Source organism: Gossypium hirsutum, chromosome A08 (assembly GCF_007990345.1).
Source record: "Gossypium hirsutum isolate 1008001.06 chromosome A08, Gossypium_hirsutum_v2.1, whole genome shotgun sequence".
Classification (NCBI taxonomy): Eukaryota; Viridiplantae; Streptophyta; class Magnoliopsida; order Malvales; family Malvaceae; genus Gossypium; species Gossypium hirsutum.
In genome coordinates this window covers 7,708,980-7,731,899 of record NC_053431.1, presented here as the reverse complement: position 1 = coordinate 7,731,899, position 22,920 = coordinate 7,708,980, and the positions used below count along the sequence as shown (strand labels likewise).

At 35.7% G+C, this 22,920-nt stretch overlaps 1 non-coding gene across 1 annotated transcript; it reads right to left on the bottom strand.

The window, feature by feature from the left end:
• Positions 1-18,203: 18,203 nt before the first annotated feature.
• Positions 18,204-18,310, bottom strand: LOC121205217 (small nucleolar RNA R71). The gene has a single exon (XR_005900302.1). It is a non-coding gene; the product is annotated as a small nucleolar RNA R71 (small nucleolar RNA).
• Between the last annotated feature and the right edge of the window lie 4,610 nt (positions 18,311-22,920).

Genomic DNA, 22,920 nt, shown 5'->3' with positions numbered 1-22,920 from the left:
CATAGTTAATAAAATTACAATCCAAAAAAAGCATAATAAAATAAAGTAAAATTTTAATTTTCTTTATTAAATAAAATTGAGACAAGACCTCTGAAAGCCGTGTCTGATCCTAACCTTGAAGGTTATCTGTAAGAAGTAAACTACAGGGGTGAGCTTGAAAAGCTTAGTATGAGTCTTAACAGAACAAACAGTAGTTTTGCATACATTCAAACAATCACAGTAGGACATATAGCCAACAATATCAATGTTCATAATAGCTCATGGCAGTTCAGTAAACAGTGTATATGCATGGGCATGTTCAAATGTAAAACAATGCAAAGGTCATTCCTATCCATCCGCTACACACTATGAGTTCCCCAGAACCCGTCATTTGAACACCAAAAACAGTAAGAGCTAAAAATCGATGTGGATAAACCACTAGTAACAGTATGCAGTTAATCTGCCAGTAAATTGTAGGCAAGCTGCCAGTAAATTGTGAATAAACCGCAGTACTCCACAAAACTCCAAAATGCAGATATACTGCAAATATAATAATAATGCGAATAAACTGTCGGTACTCCAAGGAACTCCTCCGTCACCCATCAATCTCAAGCCCATGCAATACAATATGTCATGTAAACAATGAAGCACATCATGCTTTAACAGTATTGGTTTCAGTATGGTGGCATGCTTAACATGTATTCAGTATAACAGTATCAGAGGTATGCTTTGCATACATTCAGTAAAAACAATAGCATTGAATGACTTGCGTACATGCTATCAATATACACTATAGTAAACATACTTACATGTAGTCAGTAACAATGATGAGTAACTTACTTAATGGTACTAGTTACAAAATGGCATGCATTTAGCCAATCAATTGATCAAACACATAACTAACTCATATGTAAAATACTTACACAATCGGTTACCTCATTTTAAAACCCTATAACATTCGACCATTACTAGTGGGTCACTTAATACTTTCGGCCAACATGCGACGTCTTACCATAATCGGCCACTTCACGGTTGGCATTATGCCATTCAACCATGCATAGAAATTACACACGACATTTAACCAACTTGCAAACAATCATACAATTTATAGTAAGCACCAAAACATACAAAAGTTAGGACCCATACATGATTTACGCAAATCCGCAGCACTAGACTTAATCCCACAGCTTCTAAGACTTAGATTTGATTAGATCTAGTTCAGATCTATACCTAACACAATGAAAAATTGTTAGAAACCAGCCACCAATCACCTTATAGGGTTTGACCATAACAGGAAAAGAAATTGAAATTTCAAATCTAGTTTTTAATATCATTATTTACAATATTTTGGCTTAAGATGAAATTGCGAGCAACTTTCGATGTCATTGCTAATCCGAAGCGTTTAAATCTGGACATTCCAAAATTTAAACACGAAATAAATCATGTAAGAACTGACCAAAAATGAATGGTAGATTATATAACACCCCTATACGCGGTTCGACCCAAGGAATCTGATATAAGAATATTACATTTGGTGCCAAAGAGATTTTGGCTAATCACTAATATATTTGGACATTAAAAAAAATTACAACTTATATATTTGTCCCTACTACTTGGAACATTCTTGATTTTTCTAAGTACATGCCATTCTATTCAAAATTTTGAAACATACCCTCTTGGCACTTGGAGATGTGATGAGATGGATGCTCACAACCTCAATTACAACTCTTCAAAATCACAGTACTTAATCTGCACACAGAAAACAAAACCGTACGCTGAGTAAAAACTCAGTGGTATTTCTATAATTTGAATATTTAAAAACAAAATAATATAATAGGCACAATTAAATTATAATGACATATTAATGTCTAGTATCATGACTATCATTTTTTTTATTTAAACAATATCTAAATTCACACAAGTGTTATATAAATGGTTATTCACATATCAAACCATATTATTCGTACAATGGCATTAGTTATGCAATACTCAATTCATGGATACATCATTTCATACCATACTCAATTCTCATCATTTGCTATATAATAGCTTTTCACAATTTATTTAACAATAATATTATACATTTCATATCCATTTCATGAACACATAATTCATGCATTTCATTGCATATTTCAATTTACTATCCAATTTTCAATTCACATACAATATTTCCAATTCCAATCATAGTGCCATTTCATTTAATTACCCCTATTAACACGACTCAGACTAGGACAAATACAATGGTCCAACCAAAACATACCAGTTTGGCACCCAGTGCCTTATCGGATAATTCAAAGTAATAAATTGACACTCAGTGTCTTATCGACTCGTGGTCGAAGTATCCCTGAACTCTTCCAATCCTATGGCATGCCAACTATATCCGACTTAGCCCGATACAGTTAATAGGGTTTCAAATCATTTTTCAATTTCCAATCAATATACATTTCAAATAATCACACATATACTCATAATTCAATTCAATTCAAGACCAATACTCACCTCAATTCCACTTACCATATATATATAATAAATATAACAATAATGATTTAAATTCGAATTATAGAAATACAAACAGTAATTCCTGAGCTACTATTCGTTAACCTTGTCTTTTCCTTTCTTAGCCAACGTGTCCGACTTAACGTTAGCTACGGAAATTAAAACAATTTAAAATCATTAATGCACACAATTTCAAATTAAATATTTCAATTATTATTCAATTTTTTGCTCACATTTCAATTTAGTCCCTAATCAAAACTAACTTTATTTTATTTAAAACTAATTTCATATTTTCATTCAAATCCCACTTTAGACTAATTTCAACTTTCAAATTTCACCAATAACCCTAATTTCGAAATTCTTTCAATTTAGTCATTATTACTCAAAACTTATGATTTATTTTACAATTCAATCTCTTTTTCATTTCTAACTTGAAATTCTATCAATTTAATCCCTAATACCTCAATTTGTTCAACATGAACAACATCTAAAAATTTACTAACTTCTAAACTTTCAACATAAATCAAGTAGTATTTTGTTCTAGGATTCTAAAAAGATCAAAATTACAAGAAAATGGATTAAATTGACTTACCAATTTGAGTTTGAACTTTAAAACCCTAAGCTTTTCTCCTTTTTCTTTCTTTCCTTTTTCTCCCCTGTTTCGTTTTCTATTCTGTTCTTGTTTCTTTCTTTTTTTTTGTTTCATTTATTTGTTTTATTCTTTTATTATAATATAATAATATAATATAATATTTACTTAAATAATAAGTAAATAGATTATTATTTAAATATATGTATTTTATTTTACCACATGTATTTCACTATTACCACACACTTGTCACTCATGGCTTAATTACTAATTTAGTCCCTTCAATTTTCTCTAGTCTATAATTCAACTTTTACCCTTTATGCAATATAATCATTATACCTAATTACTCTTAATTTAAACAAATTAACCTAATCAAAACCTAATTAACCACATAACTAACTTCTTAAATTATTTTAATAAATATTTACGAATTCGTTTTTCGAAAACGGAGACCCGAAAATGCACTTTTCGATAACTGTAAATTTTGGGTCGTTACAAATTCGTCTATTAGAGAGAAAACCGAAAAGGAAAAATAAGATCAGATCTAACTTAAAACCGCTGCTTACACTTCACCAGATTCAGATCTGTGACAAAAGAAGAAAAGAAGAGAGAGAGGATGAGGGCTTTAGAGGGGGCGACAAAGCAAGGAAAGTGGAAGCAATGGGGATGAAAACATTGGAGAAATTGGGAGAGCAGAGGGGCAGCAACAAAAATGGTGTAAGCAAACAGGAGGGGGCAATGCAAGGTTGCTAAGATTTAGGGTTTTAGGGCGGCACAATGAAGAATAAAGGAGAGCAAAAGGAGAAGAAGAGAAGAGGAAAAATAAAGGGGTGGCAATAGGGGAGGAAAATGAAAGCAAAAAGCCTAATAGAATAGAAAAATATGCTATTTATACTAGGGGTTTTATGCAAGGGATGACACACTAAGGTGTTGGGCAAAAATACTATAAATAAAAATTATGCAAGAGAAGGGATTCGAATTCAGGTTTCAAGGATAAATACATATAAATTATTTGAAATTATTTAAAGATGAAAATTTAGAGGGTAAAGACAGGGAAATCAATTTACTATAGTTTTTTTTAACAAATCCAACCATTAACTCCAATTTCACATCACGTAATTATATATATATTTGTGAAAATCATGTTATTCTAAAGATCATAAGATTATTATTTATGTAACATTAAGTTTTGATTTGCATAATATCAAATTGTTGAATGCTTTTACAATTAATATCAAGATGTTGAATGCTTTTACAATTTTTTGTTATTCTCTATACTCGAAACCCAAATTTCTTAACTTATCCAACCACCTTAACTGTCTCCTCAACACCGAGGATGGTAATGAAGCGAGACAAAGGGTGGATGCTGCAAAATTTACTACCGCTCCATAGTTGGCACGATTTGCTCCATCATCCTCGCTGCTCCATTATAAATGTATAATTTTGAAAATCGCCACCACCTGTGTAAATGTTGGATGCACCATTCCTCATCCCATCCTACCTCGATTTAATTTTTTAGTTTTTTAAATATTTTTAATCTTTTTAAAGGAATATAGATATTTAAACATAAAACATGTGTTTTTTATGACACATTATTATATTTTTACCCTTTTAATAATTATATCTAAAAAAGTAAAATTGTAATTTATATAGTGAAGTGAGGTAGGGAAATCTCCTCCCCGTTCAACAGTGCTCTCCTCCTCTCCTGCGACTTTTCCAACTCCTTCATTCTTTGTCTCGCGTCTGGCTTAAATCCTATGCCGAAGCGGCATTGTTTATCCTTTATCATCGGTGCTTTAACCTTTCCTTGAAGGTATCTACTGTGTCCTCTTCCTGGTAAAGCCCCTTTTTCGACAGTCAGCTATAGGCTCATTTTCGTAGTTTTGGATATCTTAAGTATGGGAATCCTATTCCCTTGGTGATGAATGTTGTGTTCACAAATTCCAAAGATCGGAAGGAATATTCGATTGCTTCAATGTTTGCCTCTATATATGGCGCATCATTGGTCACAATTGCGATGATGTCTTCTTCTGTATTTATGGTTACTAGCCTACCTTCTGTTACCAACTTCAATTTTTGGTGCAGTGATGAAGGTACTGCCCCTGTCGAATGTATCCAAGGCCTTCCCAATAGGCAGTTATAAGAAGGCTTGATGTCCATTACCAGGAAGTCCATTTCATATGTGTTTGGGCCAATTAAAAGTGGTATTTAGATTCTTCCCATTACCCTTCTTTCGGTGCCGTCAAATGCCCTCACTATGTTTTGGCACGTTTTCATGTGAGAACTATCCACAGGTAACCTGTTCAGCATGGGTAAAGGTAAGACATTCAAGACTGACCCGTTATTGGTCAACACCTCCAATAAGGTATACCCCTTGCAGCGGGTGGTGATGTGCAGAGCCTTGGTCGATCCCATGCCTTCTGGTGGTATTTCATCATCATTAAAGAAAATGAAGTTATTAGCGCTTATGTTGCCAACCAAGTGGTCTAGCTTATTGATGGAAATATCGTTGTGACATAGGTTTCATTTAAGACTTCATCAGTGCATTATGATGGACCTCCGAACTTAAGAGTAAGGCTAACATCGAGATGCGAGCTGGTTGTTTATACAGCTGCTCTACAACACTGTACTCTTTGTTTTTTAAAAATTTCAAAAATTCTTTAGCCTATTATTCATTTACTGGCTCGTTAACGAGAGGTTCAAGTCCGGCTATTTTTTCCTTCCTCTGTTTGACCGTCAAGGCTTTTCCTTTTATGGGCTCCGTTCTTGCATCTGCTAAATCGTAGTGCCTCTCGCTACGCGTATAAAAACCTACATCTTTACCCTCCTCTGAAGCATTGACCGGGTTCTCCTCTCCTGGGATTGTCATATTTCAGTCATAGTTCCAAGGAACCCTTTTACTATCCTTGTAAGGAAAGGATACATATTTCTGGATTATGACTCATGGTGCTGTTTGCATTCCAGCTTTGTTGTTTCTTGCTCGCGAAATGATGACCACTGGGTAGTTGACTTTTTGGGCTTTCTCTGTCGATTCTCCTTCCGAAGTGCATATATTTCCCTCTTTAGGGCTTTTAAGCTCTTTATAAAACTCTACTTCTTTGTTGTCCACCATGTCCTGCACTAGGGCTCTGAACTCGGTGCATTCTTGGATTTCATGCCCTTCTCCATTATGAAACTCACAACAGTTCCTCTTTCTTTCAGATCTTTCTTTCGAATCCAGTATGATCAATCCTCTTTTCACCATCTCTTTCCAAACCTGTCTCAATGGGGTTTTAATTTCTGCCACCTTATAGTTGACTTTCCTACTCCCACCTTCATTTATCCCATTTACCTCCTGACCAGTATGATTAGGTAAGGGGTTTTCTGTCACATTTGGTGCGGATGAGTCATCAAACTTTACAATCCCCATTTTTATAAACCTTTTAACTAACTTTTTTAACACGATACAATTTTCGATTAAATGCCCAGTGATTTCTGCGTGATATTCGCACTGAGCATTTGCGTCATATCACTTGGGAAATGAGGGTTTCATCGGCTTTAAGTCGAAAGGGGATACCATGTGTGCATCGAATAGGTTCTGATATAGCTCCCTATACGTCATGGGTATAGCTGTGAACTATATCCTTTCGGTGCTCGTCCTCGTGTTAGATTCTTTTCTCGGGAAACCTTGATGATTGGTGGCTGTTGTATTTGGCTGGCTTACCGTGATCGATCTTGAATGACTCTTGTTATATGTGCTCATGTAATTCACCCCATTCTTCCTCTTTCTTGGGGCTGATTTCTTGGTGCTTTCCTCTGTTTCTATTTTTCTGCACCTTATCGCATTTTCTATCATTTCACCAGACATTACTATGTCTGAGAAACTCTTGGTTGTACTTCTTAACATGTGATTAATAAATGGAGCCTTTAAGGTATTAATATAGAGCATGGCTGTTTCCTTTTCTAAAAAAGGTGGTTGGACTTGTGTGGCGACTTCCCTCCACCTTTGAGCATACTGCCTGAAGCTCTCGTTTGGCTTTTTCTCCATGTTCTGTAAGGTGATTTTTTCGGGTGCCATATTTGTTACATGGCCATATTATTTCATGAAGGCTTCTGCCAGGTCCTTCCATAAATTGATTTGAGCACGGCTCAGCAGATTATACCACTTGGCCGCTGCCCCGGTCAGTCTATCTTGGAAACAGTGAATTAATAACTAGTCATTATCAATATAGCCCATCATGCTTCGGCAAAACATTGTAATGTGAGCTTCAGGGTAGCTAGTCCCGTTATATTTCTCGAACTCTGGGGTCTTAAACTTAGGTGGGAGAACCAGATCTGGAACCAAGCTAAAGCATTTGGCATCAACCCCATAATGGTAATAAGCATTTTCCAATGCCTTGAACATTTCCTCCAGCCATCTGCATCGGTCTTCGAGTTGTTTTGAGTGCTTTTCTTTTGCCTTTTCTACCTCCACCATGTCATCAAGATCAGGGACACAAGGATTTGCTGGATTGCCTATGGAGCCCGAGCTTGTTAGAAAGTTTGTTAATGCCGACACACCTGCTTGATGCTAGAGACTGATGTTAATGGACACCCTAGGTGGATATGCGTTGGGTTATGTTGGGGTGTTTGTTGGGGAGAAACCCGGCGAATAAACAGAGTCCTCGCTGTCATCCCTGGAATTGACCATAAGGCGAAACCCGTTCTTCTTATTTTGGGCTTCTGACAGACTCTTTTCTAAGGCTTCTTTTCGACCCTGGGCGTCTTGATATTTTCTTTCCTATTGATCGGCTTTGGCCTTCTTTTCTTGGATCTCGTATCGCCATTGTTCAGATTTTTTCCTAAACTGGCAGTTCTCATTGATAAACGTAGCTTCTTATAATCCGATTTTAAACTATCCAAATCTTCTTAGACCTTATTCTTTCCCTTTCTCACTTTTTCAGTTTCTAGCTTTTGGATATTAACATCTAGTGTCAAATGCATCTTTTCCTCTTCCAGTTGTTCTATCTTCTTTTTGAGTTCTGCATTCCTTCTCTCAAAGTCATGCCTTATGATTTCTAACTCAGATGGGACCACTTGTAGATATTCTTCCATCGACCGCTCGCCCTCTTGATTTGGCTCAGGAATATTATCATTGATTCTCTTACTCCACCATCTATTATACTCAGGGGTCATTATCGGGCCTACTGCTAATCTCTTCATCCGGAGAGTCTGGTTCCAAGCGTTGGACATCTCCCGTACCTTCTTCTTATAATTATCCCCCTTATATGAAAACTCACACTGAGCTAGCCTATGGGTCACCAGTATGAATTATCTCGACTTGTACTGCCTTAATACGAGCAAAGGAGCATATCCTATGGCTTTCCAAATCCCAAGTAGGGGGACCCAGTCGAAATCCCCATATCGGTATAAGATCTCATCGGGAACCAACCAAGGGGCTCTCCATTCGACATCCTCTTCTTAGAAATTCTGGAAGATCACCATCCATCTTTCCTCTGATATGTCATCTTGTCCTGGTGTAGCCACTATTTCCTTTAATGGTGAGTAATTCTCGGAGAACACCTGATATGACACCTTGTCTACCTTCCAGAAATGACTATGGAACCAAGTTAGCAGCAGCTGCACACATCCTATGAACCGACCCTCACCAGCTCTTCGGCACGCATTCAAAGATCTGAATGTTTCAGCTAAAATCAGGGGAACCGACGTGACATTCTTATCCAGTCGGTCAAATAGATCAGAAATTGCCTCGTCTACATGCCCCAGTGCCTTAAGGAAAACTATTAACCCGTAGTTACTTAAAGCAAAAACGTCCACTCTCTTCTTCACGTCTGGGTGTGCCAAAATCAAGTCTAGCAAACTTTTCCAGGGAATACATTTGCTTTCTCCTTTCTGCTTGATCCGAGTCGTAACTCACTGCTCACTCATTCCGGTGATATTCATCAATTTCTTCACAAAGGTCGGAACATTAGCAGCTCTAGAGTAGGCCCTGTCAACTTGAACCCTTAGGCATCAAAGTAAGGCGGTATATTCTTCCATTGTAGGCACCAAATCTACGTTCCCGAAGGTGAAACAACTGTAGGCTGGATTCCAAAATTGGGCCAAAGACCGAAACAGATGCTTATCTATCTTGATGTCGAGTAAGTAGGTTAGATCACCATAATTGTCGTAAAATAGCTATTTGACTGCATCACCTGTGATATCCCAAATTACGGCCTAATCAGAATAGTGGTTTTAGGACCACAAATCTGAGATAGAAATAATTATTTTATAATTATTTTGAGGTCTATGATATGATTGTATGATTGTGTGAAAGTTTTGTGAAGAAATTCTATGCATAAAGTGCTTATTTTGAAATTTGGGACTAAATTGAATAAGTTGCAAAACTTGCATTCTAGAAGTTTCTAGTATGAAATTTCTTTGGAATATTATTTAAGAGGCCTTAAATAGAAATTTGACCAATTTCTAAGTTTTTGGACAAAAATTGGACATGGATGAAATTTTTGAAAGTTTAGTAAGGAAGGGCATTCTGGACATTTGAATTTTAATGAATTAAAATGGGAAAAATCAAGCAAAAATCCATTCATCTTCTTCATGTTGCTGCCAAATTTTACTTGCTACCATAGCTAGGGTTTCTTCAACTTCTAAGCTCAATAGTAAGTCAATCCTAGCCCCGTTTTTAATGTTCTTTACATTTTTGAAATTCTCGTAGCTCGATTTACCTATTTTTACCAAAATTTTGAGCTAGGGTTTATATTTAAAAATTTACCCATGAATGATATGCATGAATTTTGATGTTTTATGGTAGAATATGAAGCTTGAGATTGTGTTAAACAACTTTTGCTAAGTGATTTTACGTAAAAATGACTAAAATGACTTAATCGGTAAAAATATCTAATGTTCATAAATACATGATATAGTGTGAATTTGATGTTGCTATAGAAGGGAAAAATGATCAGCATGTCATAAAACATAAGAAAATATGGTGAAGTTTAATTTACGAGATTTGGGGCAAAAGTGTAAATATGTGAAAGTTTAGGGGCAAAATTGTAATTTTTCCAAAATATGATTTTGGGTTGATTTGAATAATATGAGTCCTAATTAGGCTATATTTTAAATTATAGAGCAAGAAAAATTGAAATTTGGGCTAAAATCGGTAAAATATCAAGTTGTGGACAAAATGGTAAAAATGACCATTTTCGCATACGAGGTAAGTTCATATGATTTTAATAATGCAATGTGTATTTTAATGTTAATGTTATGATATTATATGAATTTTAAGTATACATATATATGAATAATTTGATATTTTCTAAATGATATAACATTACTATATGTCGTTGATGTCTTTATAATGGTATGATGATTATTGTTGAATTATTATACAAATTATGTGGAATACTTGAAAAATATGAGTTGCCACCGGAGTATCGATATTGACATCATGAGAAAGATGGAAAAGGCGTATGATCGAGGAAAATCTCGTTTGAACATTAGGAATAGATTAGGATACAAGTGACATGTCACTAGGAAATTGAGATCTGAACTCGTTGAGTTGCGTTCCGAGTTCACCTGTGGATGCAAGAATCAGAACTCGTTGAGTTGTGTTCCGAGTTCATTATAGATGCAAACACCCAAGCTCGTTAAGTTGCATTCCGAGTTCATTATGGGTGAGATTATGGTAGCTTTGCTACATAAATCGTAGGCTATTGAGTTTGTCTAGCTGCGGGCTTCCGTGTATCCGATTATATTCCAAGTGTTCAACGGGTAATTTGACGGAGTATTCGATAATGGTCCCAATGAGACAAGCCATTGGTGAGTATATTCTTAAGTTAAATTACAAGTTGTACAGGTATGTACACTAAACTTTTGTGTGATACCTTGATATATGAAGTATATAGTATTGGTGAATACTATGAAAATGACATGATGAGGAATAAGTCTTGATACTTGATAACATTGAGATTATGGATCTATGCCTATGAAGCATAATTATGTGTTCTTTCCATGATGGATGAAATGATATTGTATGGATTTATTGAATAATAGTTGTGATTGAGTAAATTTAGCCTTGGCAGTTTTGGGTTACTGTAGTGATGCAACTTTGGAAATTCACCATAAATTGTGGAAATTGAGTTATGGGCTGAATAAAATATTAGATTAAAACTCAATGAGTCTAGTTTCATATAGAGGAAACGATACATGAAATTGAATTTTATGTTATGAGACATTTAAATTATTGTGAGACAGAGTCTGAATGACTAAAAGATCCTCTGTTCCTATTTGAGAAGTTCACTAAAAATTGTGCAAAAATAATTAGGAGTTATAATTTACATGTATATATTCCTTATTGAGTCTATTTTTAATAGAAATAAATGGAAGATCCCTTTGAATTCTGTACAAATAGAAAATTGATTCGTAGTGAACAGAGGTCAGAGTAGCCGAACACTAAAATAGGGCAAACTTTAATGAATAAACTGTATTAATTGGCTAAGTAAAAAATTCTGAAAATTTTATGGGAGAAAGGTATATGAGTATAGTTTTATGGAAACTTAATGGAACTTAATTTGGAGTTTCATAGATCTAGATATAAATGATTTAGTAACTGTAACTCGATAAAACAGCTTAACTTGAACATGTGTAATTGTACAATTAATGTTTTATCTTAAAAAGCATGTTAGTAATTGGTTATTAATTTCATATGGACTTACTAAGCGTAAAGCTTACCCCTCCTCTCCATTTCTTTAGTATTGATAGGTCGGCTCGGGGTTAGAGATCGTCGGAGGCAAAATCACACTATCAAGCTATCACTTTTGGGAGAATTAATTCAAATATTAGAAATATCAAGTGAGTGGCATGTATAGGAAGCTAGTTTTATGACATGTATTATTATTATGATTTGGCCTAACCTATTGATCTACGTTGAGTTATCGTATATGGCCATGGGATGTGGCCCATATTCACTATGGTTTGTAAGCTTAATTAATCATGTCATGTTCTATGTTTCTGGTGTGATGAGGTTGATAGTCATGGATGTTGGTTAAAGTGAAATATGTTTAATATGAAAGACTTGTTGTTGCGTAAAATTTACCAAGTTTTCGTAAGTTCTCGGTTTAGTCCCAAAACAGTTCCAAAGTATGTTTTGGGCGTCGTAGACCCAAATAAGGGACGTTATATTTGTGTCTAAACAGTTTTGAATTAAATGAAATTTTAGGGCCGATTTTTATTTGTATGCATGTTTAAGTCCGGTAATGCCTCGTTTCTGGTCCCAACATCAGACACGGGTAGGGGGCATTACATTTGGTGGTATCAGAGCTATGGTTTAGTCGGTTATTGGACTAACCTAGCATGTGTAAGAGTCTAGCTATAGATGCCACTGATCCGTGATAGTGTGATGCCTCCTAACGCGTATGAGCACCGTCTTGTTTAGACAGAGGTACTGCCCAACCGAGCTGCACTGACCATGTTCAATGTGATGCGAAGGTGTTTGAATAAGATTACGATTATGATGAGTCTCGATTCAGAAAAGTATGAATAAAAGTTTATGATATATATATATATATGTGATAACACGTGAGATAAAATTTCATGTTGTAATAAATATCTATACTTGTTTAATGCTCATATGATGTAGTGCACTTGGCTTACTTGATAAGATGAACGGGATAAAGAGAAATTCGTAAAGGTATGAACAAAGGTTCTTAATATTATGATATGAATGAAAATGTCATTGCCTTGATTGAACGTTGAATGTTGATGAATGTCAATGATATTTTTTATGAGATAAATGATTATAATGAAATAAATTTATCTATGTTTGTTTAGCCCTTATATGATGTCATGAGTATGATTTGTTTGAGCAAATGAATGGATAAGTCAAGCTATCTAGAAAACATAGGATGCATGCATAAGTATACTTGTTTAAATGGGATAACTAGAAAATTTGTGTAAACCAACATGAATGATGCATTGCCTGAATAAATGATATGATTTTGATGATGTTGTTATAATGATGGAAATTGTGTCATATGTATATGTATGAGAAAGTCGAATCAAAGGCCATACAACTCCTTCCCCTTACCGAAGTGGTGTTTATAATGGAATTTCATGAGATTTGTACTGAATAAGTTTCCGGTTGAGAAATCAAAGAGTTTAGTGCTAGAATAATTATAAATATGATTAGAGATTGAAGAATGAGTTGATAAGTAAAGTCAAAGCTAGAAAAGTATCAGATTGGCATAAGGATTATTGGAGTTATGCACTGTTCCAGTTAGAGAAGAAATTTATTTTGATAAATCAAATTACTAAGGTACAAGGTCAAGAAAAGTGCAAATCAAAATTTATTCAGAACTGGTCTTCTTTAGTGAAAGGTAATATGAAATTTGTGATGGCAGAAATAGTTGGGGAAATGATATCTGAAATGTGTAATATCTGAGTGTGACAGTTACGGTTGGACAGATTTTAGCAGTTTCTTCTAAGATGTTCTATGTGTTTATCCGTTCCCAGAAATATTTCTATGGTTGTTGATCTTTTGAAGAAATTCTTGTTATATGGGGATGTTTTCTAATCCTGATGTTAGACGAAAGCATTGGTGGCCTGACTGGTTTATAATTTGTATTACTCTATTCCTTCGGGCATTTTATTATATTCTGCCTGATAAAAATTGATGAGAGAATATGTATGATACTATGATTCTGTTTCTTCTACTTGATTCTCTGTTTGATATGTATATATGGGAAGATACATTGTTCTTGTTGCATTTGATTCCAGTGAGATTAAATGATGTTTTCTTCTGGATTTCTTTTTTCTGAGGAATTATCGAGATCTTCTATATTTTCCTATGAGTTTGGTTTTCAATTTTCCAGCATAGTATCGTATATTGGGTTTCTTTATTCTGGGTTTCTCTATCTTGGATTTCTTTATTCGGTTTTCTTGTTATCTTTATTCCGTAATTTTTCAATTATGACTCATGTTCGAAGTGCATTCTTCAGCTCGCGATAATCATGTCAAGTATGACTATACTTCTGATTTGATTTGGGTAATGTGGTGATTTCAGTATTGGGATTTTTCTAATTTTCGTGTAAGGTTTGACATCAGTAAGGACATAGGTGATAAAAGCACGAGTTTCAATCGGCATAGTAGATTACTTCTCTTGAGTAAGTCAATCATAGTTAATGTCTTCAATTGAGATATTTTGGTTACTTGAGCTAATGCAATTGAGACGGTTTTGATTAACGTAAGGAATGAATAGTAAAGGATGGCATGATGAATTGTTTTGTAACTAGAAGAAAGGATTACTTGAAATGTCATTCACCGGTGATTAAGATCGACTTGAGTGTTCAATCTGTATGAATTGTAATGTGTTTCAAGACAATAAGGTAATGTAATAGTTTAGAGCATTCGATGCCATGAGAAATCTGAGTTGTTAATGGGGTTAAAGCCGAGCATCAGGATCTACCAGAGTTATCTCTGCCAGTATTGATATTAGAATGAAAATGAGAAAGGATTATTCTCGAGGCCATATTAGAATTATTTCCGTAGCGGAAAAAGAAAATGCAATGTATCTTATTGTTAAATGTCTGACGAGATCTGTAAATCATATCGGTATTTAATGAATTTCTACTCATCAGATTCATGGAATTTCAGGTCTCTTTGATTGTTGGATTTCTTGGAATTCTAGTCTCCATTAACCAAATTGAGATTTTGGTTTTATGTCAAGATGACAAGAGAAACTGAGAAGGGTTGAAAATTTAAGAACAATTGAGAGATGAGTCCATAAGCTTCCAGAATATATGAGAAATTAAAGAGATATATTGGAGGCACCGTCTGAGTGAAAGTTCTTCGGCACAGAATATGAAAATTGAGGAATCAATACCCACACCTGTTTACTGGTAAGATTTTCGGGGACGAAAATCCTTAAAGGGGGGAGAGTTGTGATATTTCGAATTACGGCCTAATCGAAATAGTGGTTTCGGGACCACAAATTTGAGATAGAAATAATTATTTTATAATTATTTTGAGGTCTATGATATGATTCATGATTGTGTGAAAGTTTCGTGAAGAAATTCTATGCATAAAGTGCTTAATTTGAAATTTGGGACTAAATTGAATAAGTTGCAAAACTTGCATTCTAGAAGTTTCTAATATGAAATTGCTTTGGAATATTATTTAAGAGGCCTTAAATAGGAATTTGACCAATTTCTAAGTTTTTGGACAAAAATTGGACATGGATGAAATTTTTAAAAGTTTAGTAAGGAAGGGCATTTTGGTCATTTGGATTTTAATGAATTAAAATGAGAAATATCAAGCAAAAATCCATTCATCTTCTTCATGTTGCTGCCAAATTTTACTTGCTACCATAGCTGGGGTTTCTTCAACTTCTAAGCTCAATAGTAAGTCAATCCTAGCCCCGTTTTTAATGTTCTTTACATTTTTGAAATTCTCGTAGCTCGGTTTACCTATTTCTACCAATATTTTGAGCTAGGGTTTATATTTAAAAATTTACCCATGAATGATATGAATGAATTTTGATGTTTTGTGGTAGAATATGAAGCTTGAGGTTGTGTTAAACAACTTTTGCTAAGTGATTTTACGTAAAAACGACTAAAATGACGTAATCGGTAAAAATATCTAATGTTCATAAATACATGATAGAGTGTGAATTTGATGTTGCTATAGAAGGGAAAAATGATCAGCATGTCATAAAACATAAGAAAATAGGGTGAAGTTTAATTTACGAGATTTGAGGCAAAAGTGTAAATATGTGAAAGTTTAGGGGCAAAATTGTAATTTTTCCAAAATATGATTTTGGGTTGATTTGAATAATATGAGTCCTAATTAGGTTATATTTGAAATAATAGAGCAAGGAAAATCAAAATTCGAGCTAAAATCGGCAAAATACCAAGTTGTGGACAAAATGGTAAAAATGACCATTTTCGCATACGAGGTAAGTTCATATGATTTTAATAATGCAATGTGTATTTTAATGTTAATTTTATGATATTATATGAATTTTAAGTATACATATATGTGAATAATTTGATATTTTGTAAATGATGTATGATAAACTGTAAATTATACACATTTTTACCCCATGTTTAATGCATTTTATGGATGATTTCTCATTAGAATTGGTGAATTCGATGCTTCTAATGCTTTAATTTCATTTTTTATACTTAGGAGAGCATAGGAGAGAGAAAGGAACGAGAAACGGGCCAAAAATGGAGAAAATGGACCAAAGTACGAAATCAACACGGCCTGGACCTCCTCACACGGGCAGACCACACGGCCGTGTCAATCACGCAGAATTGGAGCACGACTCACACGGGCATAGCACACGCCCATGCCATTCTAACAGGCTCGAACACGGCCTGAAGTATCGCACACGGGTGTGTCACACAGGCGTGTCCCTGCCGAGCCCAAGTTAAGTCCAATTCGGAAAAGGCCACTTTTGAGGGCTTCTAGGCATTCCAAAGCCTATAAATACACCCTAGAAGAGGAGAAAAAGGGAGACGGAGAATAGGGGGTAAGGAATTACCCCAAGGAAGTCGATTGATCCATCTTAGAAGCCAGATTCATCATCAAGACTGAAGATCTTTCCTCAATTTCCTTTCAGGAGTTTTGAGTTTTCTTTATGTTTTGTATTCTTTATTCTTCTGAGATATTTTCTTATTTAGTTATGAACTAAATCCCCTAAATACCTAAGGGGAATGAAACCTAAGACGAATCTTGTTATTATTTTCTAAATCGTATGATAAATATTTAACTTGTTCTTAATTATGTGTTCTTAATTCTTGTTTTGATATCCCAGGATACTGATTCAAGACATGCTCTTATTCAGAGGAGGAATAGACCCTGTCTAAGAGTACTTTTGTCACAATTAAACGGAGTTGTTTGCGCGCTTAAAAATAGGGTGACAATATTTTTTTGGATTTGGGTGAAACCTAATAAGGGGATCCATAGATCGAGTTAATGCAACCCTAGAGTGTTAATTAGAGAAAAGTCTTGGTTATTCAATCTAGGGATTAGACGTTATTAGTCTTGAATAGGGATAACAACATAACTTAGGGATCTCTACGGAACAAGTTGAATGAATAAATCGTCTGATTCGGAGCCAGAATAACAAGTAAAGTCTAGGTGGATTTTTCCTTAGGTATTGTCTCAAGTCAATCGATTTTCCCAAAAGCAATTCCCCAATTCTTTTCTTTGTGCGTTCTTAGTTTAGATAATTAGTTAATTAAAACAAAACCCCATTATTCTTAGGCTAGATAATAAAAAGACAGACATTACTAGTACATTTAGTTCCTTTGGGTTCGACAATCCGGTCTTGCTAAAACTGTACTACTGTTTGATAGGTACACTTGCCTACATCGTGATAATAGTCAGTGTAGGCTTGATCTTCATTATAAATATTTATTACTTGTTACGAATCACGCGATCAAGTTTTTGGTGCCGTTGCCGGGGAACTAAGATATTAGGAACGCTCAATTTTTATTACTTTAGTCATTTATTTTACTTGCAATTTAATTTAATTTAATTATTATTTATTAATTTACTTTTTCTTTCTCTTGGCAGGTTTTAGCAGTTTATGACTAGAAGAAACCCGTCGAGACCATTACTTTTTGACGAAGAAATCGATCGTACAGTTCGTAGAAACCAAAGAGAAATAAGGCGCAGCTTAAGATACACAGAGAACGAGCAAAAAGACGATACTCAACCTCCAACCGACGAGATGGCTGAAAACCAAGGCAATCAGCTACCTCCTGCAATTGCGGCTAATCAAAATCCTACTCCACACACTATGTATGATTATGCTAAACCTTCTTTAATAGGAACAGAATCTAGCATAGTTAGACCGGCTGTAGCTGCAAATACTTTTGAACTAAAACCTAACACAATTCAAATGATACAGTAGTTTGTTTAGTTTGATGGTTTGCAGGATGAAGATCCCAACGCTCGCTTAGCAAACTTTCTAGAATTTTGTGATACATTTAAAATCAATGGTGTTTCTGATGATGCCATTCGTCTTCGGTTATTTCCTTTTTCTTTGAGGAATAAAGCTAAACAGTTGTTGAACTCGTTACCACGAGGGTCAATTACTACTTGGGAACAAATGACCGAATTTTTTTTACTAAAATACTTTCCACCAGCTAAAACGACTAAATTACATAATGATATCTCTTCTTTTGTGCAGATTGATTTAGAAACACTTTACGATGCATGAGAGAGATACAAGGACTTACTGAGAAGGTGCCCTTACCATTGGTTATCGCTTTGGCTTCAAGTACAAACATTCCACAATGGTCTGAATCCCTCGACTCGGCAAATGGTTGATGCAGCTGCTGACGGAACCATCAACAACAAAACACCTGAAGAGGCTTATTAATTCATTGAAGAAATGTCACTAAACAACTATCAGTTGAAAGTCATGAGGACAAAGCCAAAAAAACAGCCGGCGTTTATAACGTCGACTCAGTTACTATGCTGTCAAATCAGGTAGAACTTCTCAATAAAAAGATTGATGGTTTACTTGGTTCTACGCAAGTACATCCAGTAATAAGGTGTGACTCAAGTAGAGGAGGTGTGCATATAGAATATCAATCCTTCAATCCCACAACCAAAGAGGAACAAGTCAACTATATGGGTAACAATAACTTTAGATCTCAAAATAACCCATACGGTAATACTTATAATGCAGGTTGGAGGAACCACCCAAATTTCTCCTGGGGAGGTCAAGGGAATCAAAAGCCACAAAATCCTCTGGGTTTTCAACAGCCACCTTACCAACAAGAGAAGAAACTGAACCTTGAGGAGATGCTCTCAAAATTCATATCAATGTTAGAAACTTGTTTCCAAAATACCGAGACAGCAGTTAAAAATCAACAAGCACCGATCCAAGGACTCGAAACTCAGATAGGCCAACTACCCAAACTAATCTCCGAACAACCACAAGGTAGCTTACCAAGTAATACTGAACCTAACCCAAGGGAACACCTCAACGCAATTAATACTCAAGATAAGGAAGGATTCATTGCGCCTGAGCCAGAATTGATGCAAGAAACTGTGGTGAGCAAAGGTGAAAGTGAGGTAAGTCATAACAAAACGGTGAATGAAGAATATAGACCTCGTGTTCCATACCCTAATACGACAAGGAAAGACCTTTCAGACGAACAATTCGGTAAATTCCTCAAACTTTTGAAAAAATTACATATTAACCTACCGTTTATTGAAGCTTTGTCGCAGATGCCAAATGCAATGAAATTTTTAAAATAGCTTTTAGTAAATAAACGAAAGTTGGACTAAGCATCACATGTGGAGCTAAATGCAGTCTGCTCAGCTATTCTACAGAATAAGCTACCCCACAAATTGAAAGATCCAGGGAGTTTTACAATTCCTTGTTTAATTGGTAGTTTAGATATAAGTCATGCATTAGCTGATTTAGGGGCTAGTATTAACGTCATGCCTTACAAAATGTTTAAGCAACTAGGTCTTGGGAAACCTAAACAAACTAGGATGAACATTCAATTGGCAGATAAAACTATAAGATTCCCTAGGGGTATTATTGAAGATGTACTCGTGAAAGTAGATAAGTTCATATTTCCTGTTGATTTCGTTGTTCTAGACATAGAGGAGGATAATACCACCCCTTTGATTTTAGGAAGGCCCTTTTTAGTAACTGCTAAAACACTTATTGATGTTGGCACAGGTGAGCTTACACTTCGTGTGGGAGACTAAATGATCACCTTCAAGCTCATAATTCTGGCATCACATCGAACATTGAAGGTAATAGTCCACACCAATCTACTAAAACTGACAATATGACTTTGCAGAAATTAAGCTTCAAAGAAGTTCACGAGCCATGTTCCAGAAATGATAGAGGACACATTCATGAAGAACGAAGGCTACGGATAGAGGAGCTAGACAAATGGCGAGCACACAAATCGAGAACACATGATAAACCAAAACTATGCCAAAACAAGCCCGATACCTCTCCTAATCAACTTAAGGTTGGCGATAAAGTCTTACTAGATGCCGCAGATCCCCACATTGTCACTACCACACCGAATGAGGAAATCCCTCTTACAGTACTCAGTATTTTTCCATTCAGTACGGTAGAGGTGAGTCATCCCAAGTTTGGCACTTTTAAGGTAAAAAAACACCCGATTAAAACCCTATTTTGATGAGATTGATAGCAGGACTGAGGAGTATAAACTCCTCGAACCACCCTGACCATTCACTAGAGAGGTAAGTCGAGCTTAGACTATAAATAAGCGCTTCTTGGGAGGCAACCCGAGCACTAACATATTTTGATTTCTTTATTTTTAATTTCTAACACTTTAAATCATTAACTTTATCTTTGAATTGTAAACTTCAGCACACACGGCCAGGCACACGGGCGTGCCTAAAGCCGGGGCCAAACAGGGAAAGAGACACGACCGTACGATAGAACCGTGTGGAAGCAGGACATGATTTCCCCAAAACATGAGATGCGATAAATCCTCATGGCCGTGCGACATGGACGTGGGTGAACTTGATAGGTGAACACGGACGTGGGAATGGAAAAACACGGGCGTGCCAAGGGTAAATCTCAATTCTGTTTCTTCGATACGGGCGTAAGACACATCCGTATCGTTAAGCTGTGGACAACAATACACGGGCGTGGGAGAAGCTAACAAAGCTAGGCACGACCGTGCGACATGGCCGTGTCCACACACTCCCCAGACACACGGGCGTGGGATAATAGCCAGGCACGACCTAAATTGCAAAATTTAAAAAACACGGGCTCACCCTTAGAGTACATGGGCATGGCCCTAGGCCGTATGGCCCTCCCCTATATAAGCAAACCACTGTTCATCTTCTTCCCCCTTTCAAAACCCTAGCCAAAATCTCTCCTTCTCCACTCCTTAATCCCTATCCCGGCCACCATTCCCCAACTTCTCATTTCCCTAACCCCCTAAACCATCCTAAAATCCACTTCCCCTACATTAATCTTCACTTCCCCATCTCTTTTCCCTCTCCTACAGTTTTCACGAGGGCCCCAATAAGAACTCTTCCAAATATTTTGGGCTCGACCTTTAGCAGCAGGCCACTACATCAACTGGGCAGATGTCTTCACAAGGCATCTCGAGCATGCTAGCATGAGGATGATCGAGAGGTGCCGAGGAACCTCCCTTCCCCAGTATCGTCTCGCCCAATCTACCAAGGAGGAGGCCTTTGAGGACATTCCTGATGATGTCCCCCCATAACACGAGGACCCACGGACTCAGCCACCACCACCCTCTCGTCTAGTTCATGCGGCAGCTTCATATGCTGACATCTCTGAGCGCCTCACTCGATTCGAGCATCAGTGTTTTCAAAGATTTGACAGCATTGATGCTACTCTACAGTAGATTTGTCAGCATCTCAACATCTCATCGCCAGTCCCACCTCGCGAACCATCTAGTGATGAAGATGTTTAAAAATATTTATTTTATTATTTTATGTTTTTAATTTTTATTCAAACTAAATTTTATTTTTATTTTTTATTTTTTAGCAGATTTAGAATTTTATTATAAATTTCGGTTATTTCTTTTCGAGTACTTATTATTCCTAATATCCCCTAAAATGTTCCTGATTTTATCACAGTTATATAGAGCTTTTAAGCTCATTATCACAGAGGAACTAAAACTCCACCGGGAAAGGTTCACCACGACTGCTATGTCTTTCTCGACCACGACCATAGCTACCACTAGATATAATATTCTTTTGGCACAAGACTTATGGCCTAATGAACCTCTACGACCGCCGGAGTATCCTCCTCCACTCTCGAACCGATTACTCTCCAAAACTCCGGTTTGAGGAATTCATCATACAGGAAGTTTCACTTCTCTCCCTATCTTATTTTTATTTTATAATACCTATCTTTGTACATTGAAGGCAATGTACATCTTAAGTGTGGGGGGTATTTATTAATGATTGCCTTGTTCTCTTGAAAAGCTCTCATATCATATTTAGGATAAATTTTGATTGGTTTATGATTTTGATTGATATATCTTGAATTAAAACATAGAGATTTATGCATTGACTATTTAAACTTTAAGACATTAGAGAATCAAGCATGATAAGTTGATTTTTAAGAATTTAAAATTATAGGTTGTTTCCCCAAGTGTAGGTATTACTTTGAACTAGAATTCATGAGTCTAAACATCAAAAAGCCATAATTTTTGTGAGATTTTTGAGCCTTTTGAGCATCTATTCATGCTTTCATGCTCACTTTTATTATTGCTTTGAGTGCGTCAGTGTTGAACTGTTATTCTAGAACTTGCTTGATTATGCATGTCGAGACCACACCATTTGATTTGATATATCAAAATGATTAAGGCACTTAGGATTAACCCACTCATGCCATGAAAAGCCTACCTCCACGATTAAACCCTAGTAAATCCCCTTGAGCCTAATAAACCATTTCTTGTATTACCTTTAATATTAACCTTTAACCCATTATTGTTGAAATCCCCTAAATTAATCCCTATTATTGTCGAGATTTGAGTTGAATGGATTGCCTAGCTATGTTTTGTTCTTAATATTTAGTCTATATTATTTAATTTTTTTTAAAAAAAGAACTACGTATACATATCTGTAATTCCATATTCTGAGAGAAGCTCTGTTGTACGCAAGTGAAGATTAACTCTGTTTTTAGTTAAGGCAACTTTTCAAGTCAATCTCGATTCTAACCTTTTCTTTCAGCTTGTGACCACACCCCCTAACCAAGCCTTATTACAACCCTCTAAAGATCTTTTGATTGATGTATCATCTTAAATTATAGTGGTGGATATTTGATTTTCATGCAAGCCTATGGTAATGACTTTTTATTATTGACTATTGAGTGTTCCATTTAT